The sequence below is a fragment of the Macaca nemestrina genome, chromosome 12, assembly GCF_043159975.1.
Source record: "Macaca nemestrina isolate mMacNem1 chromosome 12, mMacNem.hap1, whole genome shotgun sequence".
Lineage (NCBI taxonomy): Eukaryota > Metazoa > Chordata > Mammalia > Primates > Cercopithecidae > Macaca > Macaca nemestrina.
In genome coordinates this window covers 60,642,740-60,655,916 of record NC_092136.1, presented here as the reverse complement: position 1 = coordinate 60,655,916, position 13,177 = coordinate 60,642,740, and positions in this window count along the sequence as shown.

Sequence of the window (13,177 nt, the reverse complement as noted above, 5' to 3'; positions counted from 1 at the left end):
GAGATGATTTCACAGAACACAAAGAAGTTTCTCAGAAAATTTCTTTCTCTTTGTTATCGGAGGATATTTCCTTTTGCCCTATAGTCTTCAAATGAATCAGAAATATCCGTTCTGAGATTCCACAGAAATAAGGCTATCAAACAGCTCCATGAAATACAGCTGTAACTCTGAGAGTGGAAGTCACACATCACAAAGGGGTTTCTCAGAAAGCTTCTTTCCAGTTTTTCTCTGAGGATATTTTCTTTTTCACCATAGCACTCTACGAGCTTTGAAATGTCACTTTGCAAATTCCACAAGAACAGGCTTAGCGAACGGCTTCTTGAAGGGAAATCTGTAACTCTGTGAGATGAATTAATAGAACACTAAGCAGTTTCACAGAAAGCTTCTTTCCAGTTTTCATCTGAGGATATTTCCTTTTTCACCTTAGCCCTCCATGGGCTTCCAAATATAACTTTGCAAAATCCACAAGAACAGTGTTAGCGAAAGGCTTCTTGAGGGGAAAGCTGTAACTCTGTGAGATGATTTCACAGAACCCAATGGAGTTTCTCAGAAAGCTTCTCTGTCTATGTTATCAGAGAATATTTCCTTTGGCCCTATAATCTTCAAATGGATATGAAATATCCGTTCTCAGATTCCACAGAAGTAAGGCTAGCAAACAGCTCCGCGAAATACAGCTGTAACTCTGTGAGTGGAAGTCACACATCACAAAGGAGTTTCTCAGAAAGCTTCTTTCCAGTTTTTCTCTGAGGATATTTTCTTTTTCACCATAGCACTCTAAGGGCTTCCAAATGTCACTTTGCAAATTCCAGAATAACAGGCTTAGCTAACAGCTTCTGGAGGGGAAAGCTGTAACTCTGTGAGATGAATTAAGAGAACACTAAGCAGTTTCTCAGAAAGTTTCTTTCCAGTTTTCATCTGAGGATATTTCCTTTTTCACCATAGCCCTCCATGGGCTTCCAAATATAACTTTGCAAAATCCACAAGAACAGTCTTAGCGAAAGGGTACTTGAGTGGAAATTTGTAAGTCTGTGAGCTGATTAGACAGAACACAAAGGAGTTTTTCAGAAAGCTTCTTTCTGTTTTTTATCGGAATTGATTTCTTTGGCCCTATAGTCTTACAAGGAATCCGAAATATCAGTTCTCAGATTCCACCGAAATAAGGCTATCAAACAACTCCACGAAATACAGCTGTAACTCTGTGAGTGGATGTCGCACATCACAAAGCAATTTCTCAGAAAACTTTTTTCCAATTTTTATCTGAGGATATTCTCTTTTTCACCATAGCCCTCCATGGGCTTCCAAATATCACTTTGTAAATTATACAAGGACAATCTTAGCGAAAGGCTTCTTGAGGGGAAAGCTGTAACTCCGTGAGATGATTACAGAGAGCACAAAGAAGTTTCTCAGAAAACTTCTTTCTCTTTGTTATCGGAGGATATTTCCTTTGGCCCTATAGTCATCAAAGGGATCCGAAATATCCGTTCTCAGATTCCACAGAAATAAAGATATCAAACAGCTCCACGAAACACAGCTGTAACGCTGTGAGTGGAAGTCACACCTCACAAGGCAGTGTCTCACAAAACTTCTTTCCAATTTTTTTCTGAGGATATTCTCTTTTTCACCATAGCCCTCCATGGGCTACCAAATATCACTTTGCAAATTCTACAAGAACAGTCTTAGCGAAAGGCTTCTTGAGGGGAAAGATGTAACTCTGTGAGATGATTACAGAGAACACAAAATGTTTCTCAGAAAACTTCTTTCTCTTTGTTATCGGAGGATATTTACTATGGCCCTATAGTCTTCCATGGGATCCGAAATATCCCTTCTCAGATTCCACAGAAATAAGGCTAGCAAACAGCTCCACGACATACAGCTGTAACTCAGTGAGTGGAAGACACACATCACAAAGCAGTTTCTCAGAATGCTTCTTTCCAGTTTTTATCTGTGTATATTTTCTTTGTCAACAGAGCCCTCTATCGGCTTCCAAATATCACTTTGCAAATTCCACAAGAACAGACTTAGCCAACGGCCTCTTGAGGGAAAAGCTGTAACTCTGAGAGATGAATTTACAGAACACAAAGAAATTTCTCAGAAAGCTTCTTTCCAGTTTTCATCTGAGGATATTTTCTTTTTCCCACTAGCTCTCCAATGGCTTCCTAATATCACTTTGCAAATTCCACAAGAAGAGACTTAGCAAAAGGCTTCTTGAGGGGAAAGCTGTAACCCTGTCAGAGGAATTCGCAGATCACAAAGCTGTTTATCAGAAAGCTTCTTTCTCATTTCTATCAGAGATTATTTCCTTTGGCCGTATAGTCTTCAAAGGGATCCGAAATATCAGTTCTCAAATTCCACAGAAATAAGGCTAGCAAACAACTCCACTAAATACAGCTCTAAGTCAGTGAGTGGAAGTCACACATCACAAAGTAGTTTCTCAGAAAGCTTCTTTCCGGTTTTTATCCAAGGATATTTTCTTTCTCACCATTGCCCTCGTTGTGCGTCCAAATATCACTTTGCAAATTCCACAAGAACATTCTTAGCGAACGGCTTCTTCAGGAGTAAGCTGTATCTCTCTGAGATGAATTCACAGAACACAAAGCAGATTCTCAGAAAGCTTCTTTCTACTTTTTATCTTAGGATATTTCCTTTTTCCCCATACGCCTCCTTGGGCTTCCAAATATCACTTTGCACATTTCTCAAGAACGGTCTTAGCGAAAGGCTTCTTGAGGGGAAATGTGTAATTCTGTGAGATGAATTCACAGAACACAAAGTAGCTTCTCAGAAAGGTTCTTTCCAGTTTTTATCTTAGAATATTTTGTTTTTCCCCATAGTCGTGAATGGACTTCCAAATATCACTTGGCAAATTCCCCAAGAACAGTCTTCGTGAAAGGCTTCTTTTTTTTTTTTCAATTTATTTATTATTATTATGCTTTAAGTTCTAGGGTCCATGTGCATAATGTGCAGGATTGTTACATATGTATACTTTTGCCATGTTGGTGTGCTGCACCCATCAACGCGTCATCACCCATCAACTCGTCATTTACATCAGGTATAACTCCCAATGCAATCCCTCCCCCCTCCTCCCTCCCAATGATAGGCCCCAGTGTATGATGTTCCCCTTCCTGAGTCAAAGTGGTCTCATTGTTCAGTTCCCACCAATGAGTGAGAACATGCAGTTTTTGGTTTTCTGTTCTTGTGATAGTTTGCTAAGAATGATGGTTTCCAGCTGCATCCATGTCCCTACAGAGGACACAAACTCATCCTTTTTTATGGCTGCATAGTATTCCATGGTGTATATATGCCACATTTTCTTAATTCAATCTGTCACTGATGGACAATTGGATTGATTCCAAGTCTTTGCTATTGTGAATAGTGCCGCAATAAACATACGTGTGCATGTGTCTTTATAGCAGCATGATTTATAATCCTTAGGGTAAATACCCAGTAATGGGATGGCTGGGTCATATGGTACATCTAGTTCTAGATCCTTGAGGAATCACCATACTGTTTTCCATAATGGTTGAACTAGTTTACAATCCCACCGACAATGTAAAAGTGTTCCTATTTCTCCACATCCTCTCCAGCACCTGTTGTTTCCTGACTTTTTAATGATCACCATTGTAACAGGTGTGAGATGGTATCTCATTGTGGTTTTGATTTGCATTCCTCTGATGGCCAGTGATGATGAGCATTTTTTCATGTTTCTTTTGGCTGTATGAATGTCTTCTTTTGAGAAATGGCTGTTCATATCCTTTGCCCACTTTTTGATGGGGTTGTTTGTTTTTTTCTTGTAAATTTGTTTGAGTTCTTTGTAGGTTCTGGATATTAGCCCTTTTTCAGATAAGTAGGTTGCAAAAATTTTTTCCCATTCTGTAGGCTGCCTGTTCACTCTGATGGTAGTTTCTTTACCTGTGCAGAAACTCTTTAGTTTAATTAGATCCCATTTGTCAATTTTGGCTTTTGCTGCCGTTGCTTTTGGTGTTTTAGACATGAAGTCTTTGCCCATGCCTATGTAATGAATGGTACTACTAGGTTTTCCTCTAGGATTTTTACGGTATTAGGTCTAACATTTAAGTCTCTAATCCATCTTGAATTAATTTTCATATAAGAAGTAAGGAAAGGATCCAGTTTCAGCTTTCTACTTATGGCTAGCCAATTTTCCCAGCACCATTTATTAAATAGGGAATCCTTTCCCATTTCTTGTTTCTCTCAGGTTTGTCAAAGATCAGATGGCTGTAGATGTGTGCTATTATTTCTGAGGACTCTGTTCTATTCCATTGGTCTATATCTCTGTTTTCGTAGCAGTACCATGCTGTTTTGGTTACTGTAACCTTGTAGTATAGTTTGAAGTCAGGTAGCGTGATGCCTCCAGCTTTGTTCTTTTGACTTAGGATTGTCTTGGAGATGCGGGCTCTTTTTTGGTTCCATATGAACATTAAATCAGTTTTTTCCAATTCTGTGAAGAAGCTCATTGGTAGCTTGATGAGGATTGCGTTGAATCTCTAAATAACCTTGGGCAGTATGGCCATTTTCACGATATTGATTCTTCCTATCCATGAGCATGGTATGTTCTTCCATTTGTTTGTGTCTTCTTTTATTTCACTGAGCACTGGTTTGTAGTTCTCCTTCAAGAGGTCCTTTACATCCCTTGTAAGTTGGATTCTTAGGTATTTGATTCTCTTTGAAGCAATTGTGAATGGAAGTTCATTCATGATTTGGCTCTCTGTTTGTCTGTTACTGGTGTATAAGAATGCTTGTGATTTTTGCACATTAATTTTGTATCCTGAGACTTTGCTGAAGTTGCTTATCAGCTTAAGGAGATTTTGGGCTGAGACAATGGGGTTTTCTAAATATACAATCATGTCATCTGCAAACAGGGACAATTTGACTTCTTCTTTTCCTAACTGAATACCCTTGATTTCTTTCTCTTGCCTGATTGCCCTAGCCAGAACTTCCAACACTCTGTTGAATAGGAGTGGTGAGAGAGGGCATCCCTGTCTTGTGCCAGTTTTCAAAGGGACTTTTTCCAGTTTTTGCCCATTCACTATGATATTGGCTGTGGGATTGTTATAAATAGCTCTTATTATTTTGAGGTACGTTCCATCAATACCGAATTTATTGAGGGTTTTTAGCATGAAGGGCTGTTGAATTTTGTCAAAAGCCTTTTCTGCATCTATTGAGATAATCATGTGGTTCTTGTCTTTGGTTCTGTTTATATGCTGGATTATGTTTATTGATTTGCGAATGTTGAACCAGCCTTGCATCCCAGGGATGAAGCCCACTTGATCATGGTGGATAAGCTTTTTGATGTGCTGCTGAATCCGGTTTGCCAGTATTTTATTGAGGATTTTTGCATCGATGTTCATCAGGGATATTGGTCTAAAATTCTCTTTTTTTGTTGTGTCTCTGCCAGGCTTTGGTATCAGGATGATATTGGCCTCATAAAATGAGTTAGGGAGGATTCCCTCTTTTTCTATTGATTGGAATAGTTTCAGAAGGAATGGTACCAGCTCCTCCTTGTACCTCTGGTAGAATTCAGCTGTGAATCCATCTGGTCCTGGACTTTGTTTGGTTGGTAGGCTATTAATTATTGCCTCAATTTCAGAGCCTGCTATTGGTCTATTCAGAGATTCAACTTCTTCCTGGTTTAGTCTTGGGAGAGTGTAAGTGTCCAGGAAATTCTCCATTTCTTCTAGATTTTCTAGTTTATTTGCGCAGAAGTGTTTAAAGTATTCTCTGATGGTAGTTTGTATTTCTGTGGGGTCGGTGGTGATATCCCCTTTATCATTTTTAATTGCGTCTATTTGATTCTTCTCTCTTTTCTTCTTTATTAATGTTGCTAGTGGTCTGTCAATTTTGTTGATCTTTTCAAAAAACCAACTCCTGGATTCATTGATTTTTTGGAGGGTTTTTTGTGTCTCTATCTCCTTCAGTTCTGCTCTGATCTTAGTTATTACTTGCCTTCTGCTAGCTTTCGAATGTGTTTGCTCTTGCTTCTCTTGTTCTTTTAATTGCGATGTTACAGTGTCAATTTTAGATCTTTCCTGCTTTCTCTTGTGGGCATTTAGTGCTATAAATTTCCCCCTACACACTGCTTTAAATGTGTCCCAGAGATTCTGGTATGTTGTATCTTTGTTCTCATTGGTTTCAAAGAACATCTTTATTTCTGCCTTCATTTCGTTATGTACCCAGTAGTCATTCAGGAGCAGGTTGTTCAGTTTCCATGTAGTTGAGCGGTTTTGATTGAGTTTCTTAGTCCTGAGTTCTAGTTTGATTGTACTGTGGTCTGAGAGACAGTTTTTTATAATTTCTGTTCTTGTACATTTGCTGAGGAGTGCTTTACTTCCAATTATGTGGTCAATTTTGGAGTAGGTACGATGTGGTGCTGAGAAGAATGTATATTCTGTTAATTTGGGGTGGAGAGTTCTATAGATGTCTATTAGGTCTGCTTGCTGCAGAGATGAGTTCAATTCCTGGATATCCTTGCTAACTTTCTGTCTCGTTGATCTGTCTAATGTTGACAGTGGAGTGTTGAAGTCTCCCATTATTATTGTATGGGAGTCTAAGTCTCTTTGTAAGTCTCTAAGGACTTGCTTTATGAATCTGGGTTCTCTTGTATTGGGTGCATATATATTCAGGATAGTTATGTCTTCCTGTAGAATTGATCCCTTTACCATTATGTAATGGTCTTCTTTGTCTCTTTTGATCTTTCATGGTTTAAAGTCTGTTTTATCAGAGAGTAGTATTGCAACCCCTGCTTTTTTTTGTTCTTCATTTGGTTGGTAAATCTTCCTCCATCCCTTTATTTTGAGCCTATGTATGTCTCTGCGTGTGAGATGGGTCTCCTGAATACAGCAGACTGATGGGTCTTGAGTCTTTATCCAGTTTGCCAGTCTGTGTCTTTTAATTGGAGCATTTAGTCCATTTACATTTAAGGTTAATATTGTTATGTGTGAACTTGATCCTGCCATTTTGATATTACCTGGTTATTTTGCTCATTAGTTGATGCAGTTTCTTCCTAGCCTCGATGGTCTTTACATTTTGGCATGTTTTTGCAATGGCTGGTACCGGTTGTTCCTTTCCATGTTTAGTGCTTCCTTCAGGGTCTCTTGTAAGGCAGGCCTAGTGGTGACAAAATCTCTAAGCATTTGCTTATCTGTAAAGGATTTTATTTCTCCTTTATTTATGAAACCTAGTTTGGCTGGATATGAAATTCTGGGTTGAAAGTTCTTTTCTTTAAGAATGTTGAATATTGGCCCCCACTCTCTTCTGGCTTGTAGAGTTTCTGCTGAGAGATCTCCTGTTAGTCTGATGGGCTTCCCTTTGTGAGTAACCCGACCTTTCTCTCTGGCTGCCCTTAAGATTTTCTCCTACATTTCAACTTTGGTGAATCTGGCAATTATGTGTCTTGGAGTTGCTCTTCTCGAGGAGTATCTTTGTGGCGTTCTCTGTATTTCCAGAATTTGAATGTTGGCCTGCCTTACTAGGTTGGGGAAGTTCTCCTGGATGATATCCTGTAGAGTGTTTTCCAACTTGGTTCCATTTTCCCCCTCACTTTCAGGCACCCCAATCAGACGTAGATTTGGTCTTTTTACATAATCCCATACTTCTTGCAGGCTTTGTTCTTTTCTTTTTCTTCTTTTTTCTTTTTGGTTTCTCTTTTCACTTCATTTCATTCATTTGATCCTCAATCGCTGATACTCTTTCTTCCAGTTGATCGAGTCGGTTACTGAAGCTTGTGCATTTGTCACGTATTTCTCGTGTCATGGTTTTCATCTCTTTCATTTCGTTTATGACCTTCTCTGCATTAATTACTCTAGCCATCAATTCTTCCACTTTTTTTTCAAGATTTTTAGTTTCTTTGCGCTGGATACGTAATTCCTCCTTTAGCTCTGAGAAATATGATGGACTGAAGCCTTCTTCTCTCATCTCATCAAAGTCATTCTCCATCCAGCTTTGATCCGTTGCTGGCGATGAGCTGCGCTCCTTTGCTGGGGGAGATGCGCTCTTATTTTTTGAATATCCAGCTTTTCTGCCCTGCTTTTTCCCCATCTTTGTGGTTTTATCTGCCTCTGGTCTTTGATGACGGTGATGTACTGATGAGGTTTTGGTGTAGGTGTCCTTCCTGTTTGATAGTTTTCCTTCTAACAGTCAGGACCCTCAGCTGTAGGTCTGTTGGAGATTGCTTGAGGTCCACTCCAGACCCTGTTTGCCTGGGTATCAGCAGCAGAGGCTGCAGAAGATAGAATATTGCTGAACAGCGACTGTACCTGTCTGATTCTTGCTTTGGAAGTTTCCTCTCAGGGGTCTAATCCACCCTGTGAGGTGTGGGGTGTCAGATTGCCCCTAGTGGGGGATGTCTCCCAGTTAGGCTACTCAGGGGTCAGGGATCCACTTGAGCAGGGAGTCTGTCCCTTCTCAGATCTCAACCTCCGTGTTGGGAGATCCACTGCTCTCTTCAAAGCTGTCAGACAGAGTCGTTTGCATCTGCAGAGGTTTCTGCTGCTTTTTTTATTGTTTACTATGCCCTGTCCCTGTCCCCAGAGGTGGAGTCTACAGAGACAGGCAGGTTTCCATGAGCTGCTGTGAGCTCCACCCAGTTCGAGCTTCCCAGTGGCTTTGTTTACCTACTTAAGCCTCAGCAATGTCGGGCGCCCTCCTCCAGCCTCGCTGATGCCTTGCCGGTAGATCACAGACTGCTATGCTAGCAAAGAGGGAGGCTCCGTGGGCTTGGGACCCTCCCGGCCAGGAGTGGGATATGATCTCCTGGTGTGCCTGTTTGCTTAAAGTGCAGTATTGATGTGGGACTTACCCGATTTTCCAGGTGTTGTGTGTCTCAGTTCCCCTGGCTAGGAAAAAGGATTCCCTTCCCCCTTGCACTTCCCAGGTGAGGCGATGCCTCACCCTGCTTCAGCTCTCGCTGGTCGGGCTGCAGCAGCTGACCAGCACCGATCGTCCGGCATTCCCCAGTGAGATGAACCCAGTACCTCAGTTGAAAATACAGAAATCACCGGTCTTCTGTGTCACTCGCGCTGGGAGTTGGAGACTGGAGCTGTTCCTATTCGGCCATCTTGCTCCGCCAACCCTGTCCTGAAAGGCTTCTTGAGGGCAAAGCTGTAACTCTGGGAGATGAATTTACAGATCACAAAGAAGTTTCTCGGAAAGCTTCTTTCTCATTTCTATTGGAGGATATTTCCTTTGGCCCTATAGTCTTCCAAGGGATCCGAAATATGAGTTCTCAGATACCACAGAAATAAGGCTAGCAAACAGCTCTGTGAAATACATCTGTAACTCAGTGAGTGAAAGTCACACATCACAAAGCAGTTTCTCAGAAAGCTTCTTTCCAGTTTTTATCTAGGATATTTTCTTTTTCACCATTGCCCTCTAAGGGCTTCCAAATATCACTTTCCAAATTCCAGAAGAACAGATTTAGCAAACGGATACTTGAGAGGAAAGCTGTAACTCTGTGAGATGAATTCACAGAAAACAAAGCAGATTATCAGAAAGCTTCTTTCCACTTTTTATGTGAGGATATTATCTTTTTCCCCATGGAACTCCATGGGCTTCCAAATATCACTTGGCAAATTCCACAAGAAGAGTCTCAGCGAAAGGCTTCTTGAGGGGACAGCTGTAACTCCGTGAGATGAATTCACAGATCACAAAGAAGTTTCTCAGAAAGACTCTTTCTCATTTCTATCGGAGGATATTTACTTTGGCCTTACAGTCTTCCAAGGGATCCGAAATATCAGTTCTCAGATTCCACAGCAATAAGGCAAGCAAACAGCTCCACGAAATACAGCTGTAACACAGTGAGTGGAAGTCACACATCACAAAGCAGTTGCTCAGAAAGCTTCTTTCCAGTTTTCATCTGAGGATATTTCCTTTTTCACCATTGCCCTCTATGGGCTTCCAAATATCACTTTGCAAATTCCACAAGAACAGTCTTAGCGAACAGCTTCTTGAGGGGAAAACTGTAACTCTGTGAGATGAATTCACAGAACAAAATGCAGTTTCTCAAAAAGCTTCTTTCCAGTTCTAATCTGAGGATATTTTCTTTTTCCCACATCCCTTCATGGGCTTCCAAGTATCACTTTGCAAATTCCACAAGAACAGTCTTAGCGAAAGTCTTCTTGCGGGGAAAGCTGTAAATCTGTGAGATGAATTCACAGATCACAAAGAAGTTTCTCAGAAATCTTCATTCTCATTTCTATCGGAGGATATTTCATATGGGCCTATAGTACTAAAAGGGATCTAAAATATCAATTCTCAGATTCCACGGAAATAAGAATAGCAAACTGCTCAATGATATTCAGCTGTAACTCAGTGAGTGGAACTCACACATCACAAAGCATTTTCTCAGAAAGCTTCTTTCCAGTTTTTTTCTGAGGGTATTTTCTTTTTCACCATAGCCGACTATGGGCTTCGAAATATCACTTTGCAAATTGCACAAGAACGGTCTTAGAGAACGGCTTCTTGAGGGGAAACTGTATCTCTGTGAGATGAATTCACAGAACACCAAGCAGTTTCGCAGAAACCCACTTTCCAATTTTTATCTAAGGATATTTTCTTTTTCCCCATAGCCATCCATGGGCTTCCAAATATGACTCTGCAAATTCCACAAGAACAGTCTTGGCGAATGGCTTCTGTAGAGGAAAGCTCAAACTCTATGAGATGAATTCACAGAACACAAAGAAGTTTCTCAGAAAGCTTCTTCCTCATTTCTATTGGAGGATATTTCCTTTGGCCCTACAGTCTTCCAAGGGATCCAAAATATCAGTTCTCAGATTCCACAGAAATAAGGCGAGCAAACAGCTCCATGAAATAGAGCTGTAACTCAGTGAGTGGAAGTCACACATCACAAAGCAGTTGCTCATAAAGCTTCTTTCCAGTTTTTATCTGAAAATAGTTTCTTTTTCACTATAGCCCGCTATGGGCTTCCAAATATCATTCTGCAAATTCCACAAGAACAGTCTTAGCATACGGCTTCTTGAGGGGAAAGCTGTAACTCTGTGAGATGAATTCACAGAACACAAAGCAGTTCCACATAAAGCTTTTCTCCAGTTTTTATCTGAAGATACTTTCTTTTTCCCCATAGCCTTCCATGGGCTTCCAAATATCACTTTTCAAATTCCACAAGAACAGTCTTAGCGAAAGTCTTCTTCAGAGGAAAGCTCAAACTCTGTGAGATGAATTCACAGATCACAAAGATGTTTCTCAGAAAGCTTCTTCCTCATTTCTATCGAAGAATATTTCCCATGGGCTGATAGACTTCCAAGGGATCACGAAATACTGCTGAATCTCAGTGAGTGGAAGTCGCACATCACAAAGCAGTTGCTCTGAAAGCTCCTTTCCAGTTTTTATCTGAGGATATTTTCTTTTTCACCATTGCCCCCTTCGGACTTCCAAATATCACTTTGCAAATTCAACAAGAACAGTCTTAGCGAACGGCTTCTTAAGGGGAAAGCTGTAACTCTGTGAGATGAATTCACAGAACATAAAGTAGTTTCTCAGAAAGCTTCTTTACAGTTCTTACCTGAGGATATTTTCTTTTTCCCCATAGCCCTCCATGGTCTTCAAAATATTACTTTGCAAATTCCACAAGAACAGTCTTAGCCAAAGCCTTCTTGAGGGGAGCGTTGTAACTCTGTGAAATGAATTCACAGATCACAAAGAAGTTTCTCAGAAAGCTTCTTTCTCATTTCTATTGGAGGATATTTCCCATGGCCCTATAATCTTCCCAGGGATCCGAAATATCAGTTCTCAGATATCACAGAAATAAGGCTGGCAAACAGCTCGAAGAAATACAGCTGTAACTCAGGCAGTGAAAGTCACACATCACAAAGCAGTTTCTCAGAAGATTTCTTTCCAGTTTTTATCTGAGTTTATTTTCTTTTTCACCGTAGCGCTCTATGGGCTTCCAAATATCAGTATGCAAATTCCACAAGAACAGTCTTACCTAATGGCTTCTTTAGAGGAAAGCAGTAACTCTGTGAGATGAATTCACAGGTCACAAAGAAGTTTCTCAGAAAGCTTCTTTCTCATCTCTATCGGTGGATATATCCTTTGGCACTATAGTCTTCCTAGGGATCCGAAATATCAGTTCTCTGATTCCAAAGAAAGAAGGCTAGCAAACAGCTCCACGATATACAGCTGTAATTCAGTGAGTGGAAGTCACACATCACAAAGTAGTATCTCAGAATACTTCTTTCCAGTTTTTATCTGAGGATATTTTCTTTTTCCACATAGCCCTCCATGGGCTTCCAAATATCACTTTGCAAACTCCACAAGAACAGTCTTAGTGAAAGGCTTCTCTTGGTGTAATCTGTAACTCTGTGAGATGAATTCACAGGTGAAAAAGAAGTTTCTCAGAAAGCTTCTTTCTCATTTCTATAGGAGGATATATCCTTTGGCCCTATAGTCTTCCTAGGGATCCATAATATCAGTTCTCATATTTCACAGAAATAAGGCTAGGAAACACCTCCACGATATACAGCTGTAACTCAGTGAGTTGAAGTCACACATCACAAAGAAGTGTCTCAGAAAGCTTCTTTCCAGTTTTTATCTGAGGATATTTTCTTTTTCTCCATAGACCTCCATGGGCTTCCAAATATCACTTTGCAATTTCCACAAGAACAGTCTTAGCGAACGGCTTCTTGAGGGGAAAGCTATAACTCTGTGAGAGGAATTCACAGAACACAAAGCAGTTTCTCAGAAAGCTTCTTTCCTGTCTTTATCTGAGGATATTTTCTTTTACCCCATAGCACTCCATGGGCTTCCAAATATCACTTGGCAAATTCCACAAGAACAGTCATAGTGAAAGAAATCTTGAGGGGAAAGCTGTAACCCTGTGAGATGAATTCACAGGTCACAAAGAAATTTCTCAGAAAGCTTATTTCCAGTTTTAATCTGAGTTTATTTTCTTTTTCACCATAGCCCTCTACGGGCTTCCAAATATCACTAAGCAAATTCCACAAGAACAGTCCTACCTAAAGGCTTCTTTAGAGGAAAGCAGTAACTCTGTGAGATGAATTCACAGATCACAAAGAAGTTTCAAAGAAACTTCTTTCTCATCTCTATCGGAGGATATATACTTTGGCCCTGTAGTCTTCCAAAGGATCCAAATTATCAGTTCTCTGATTCCACAGAAAGAAGGCTTACAATCACCTCCACGATATACAGC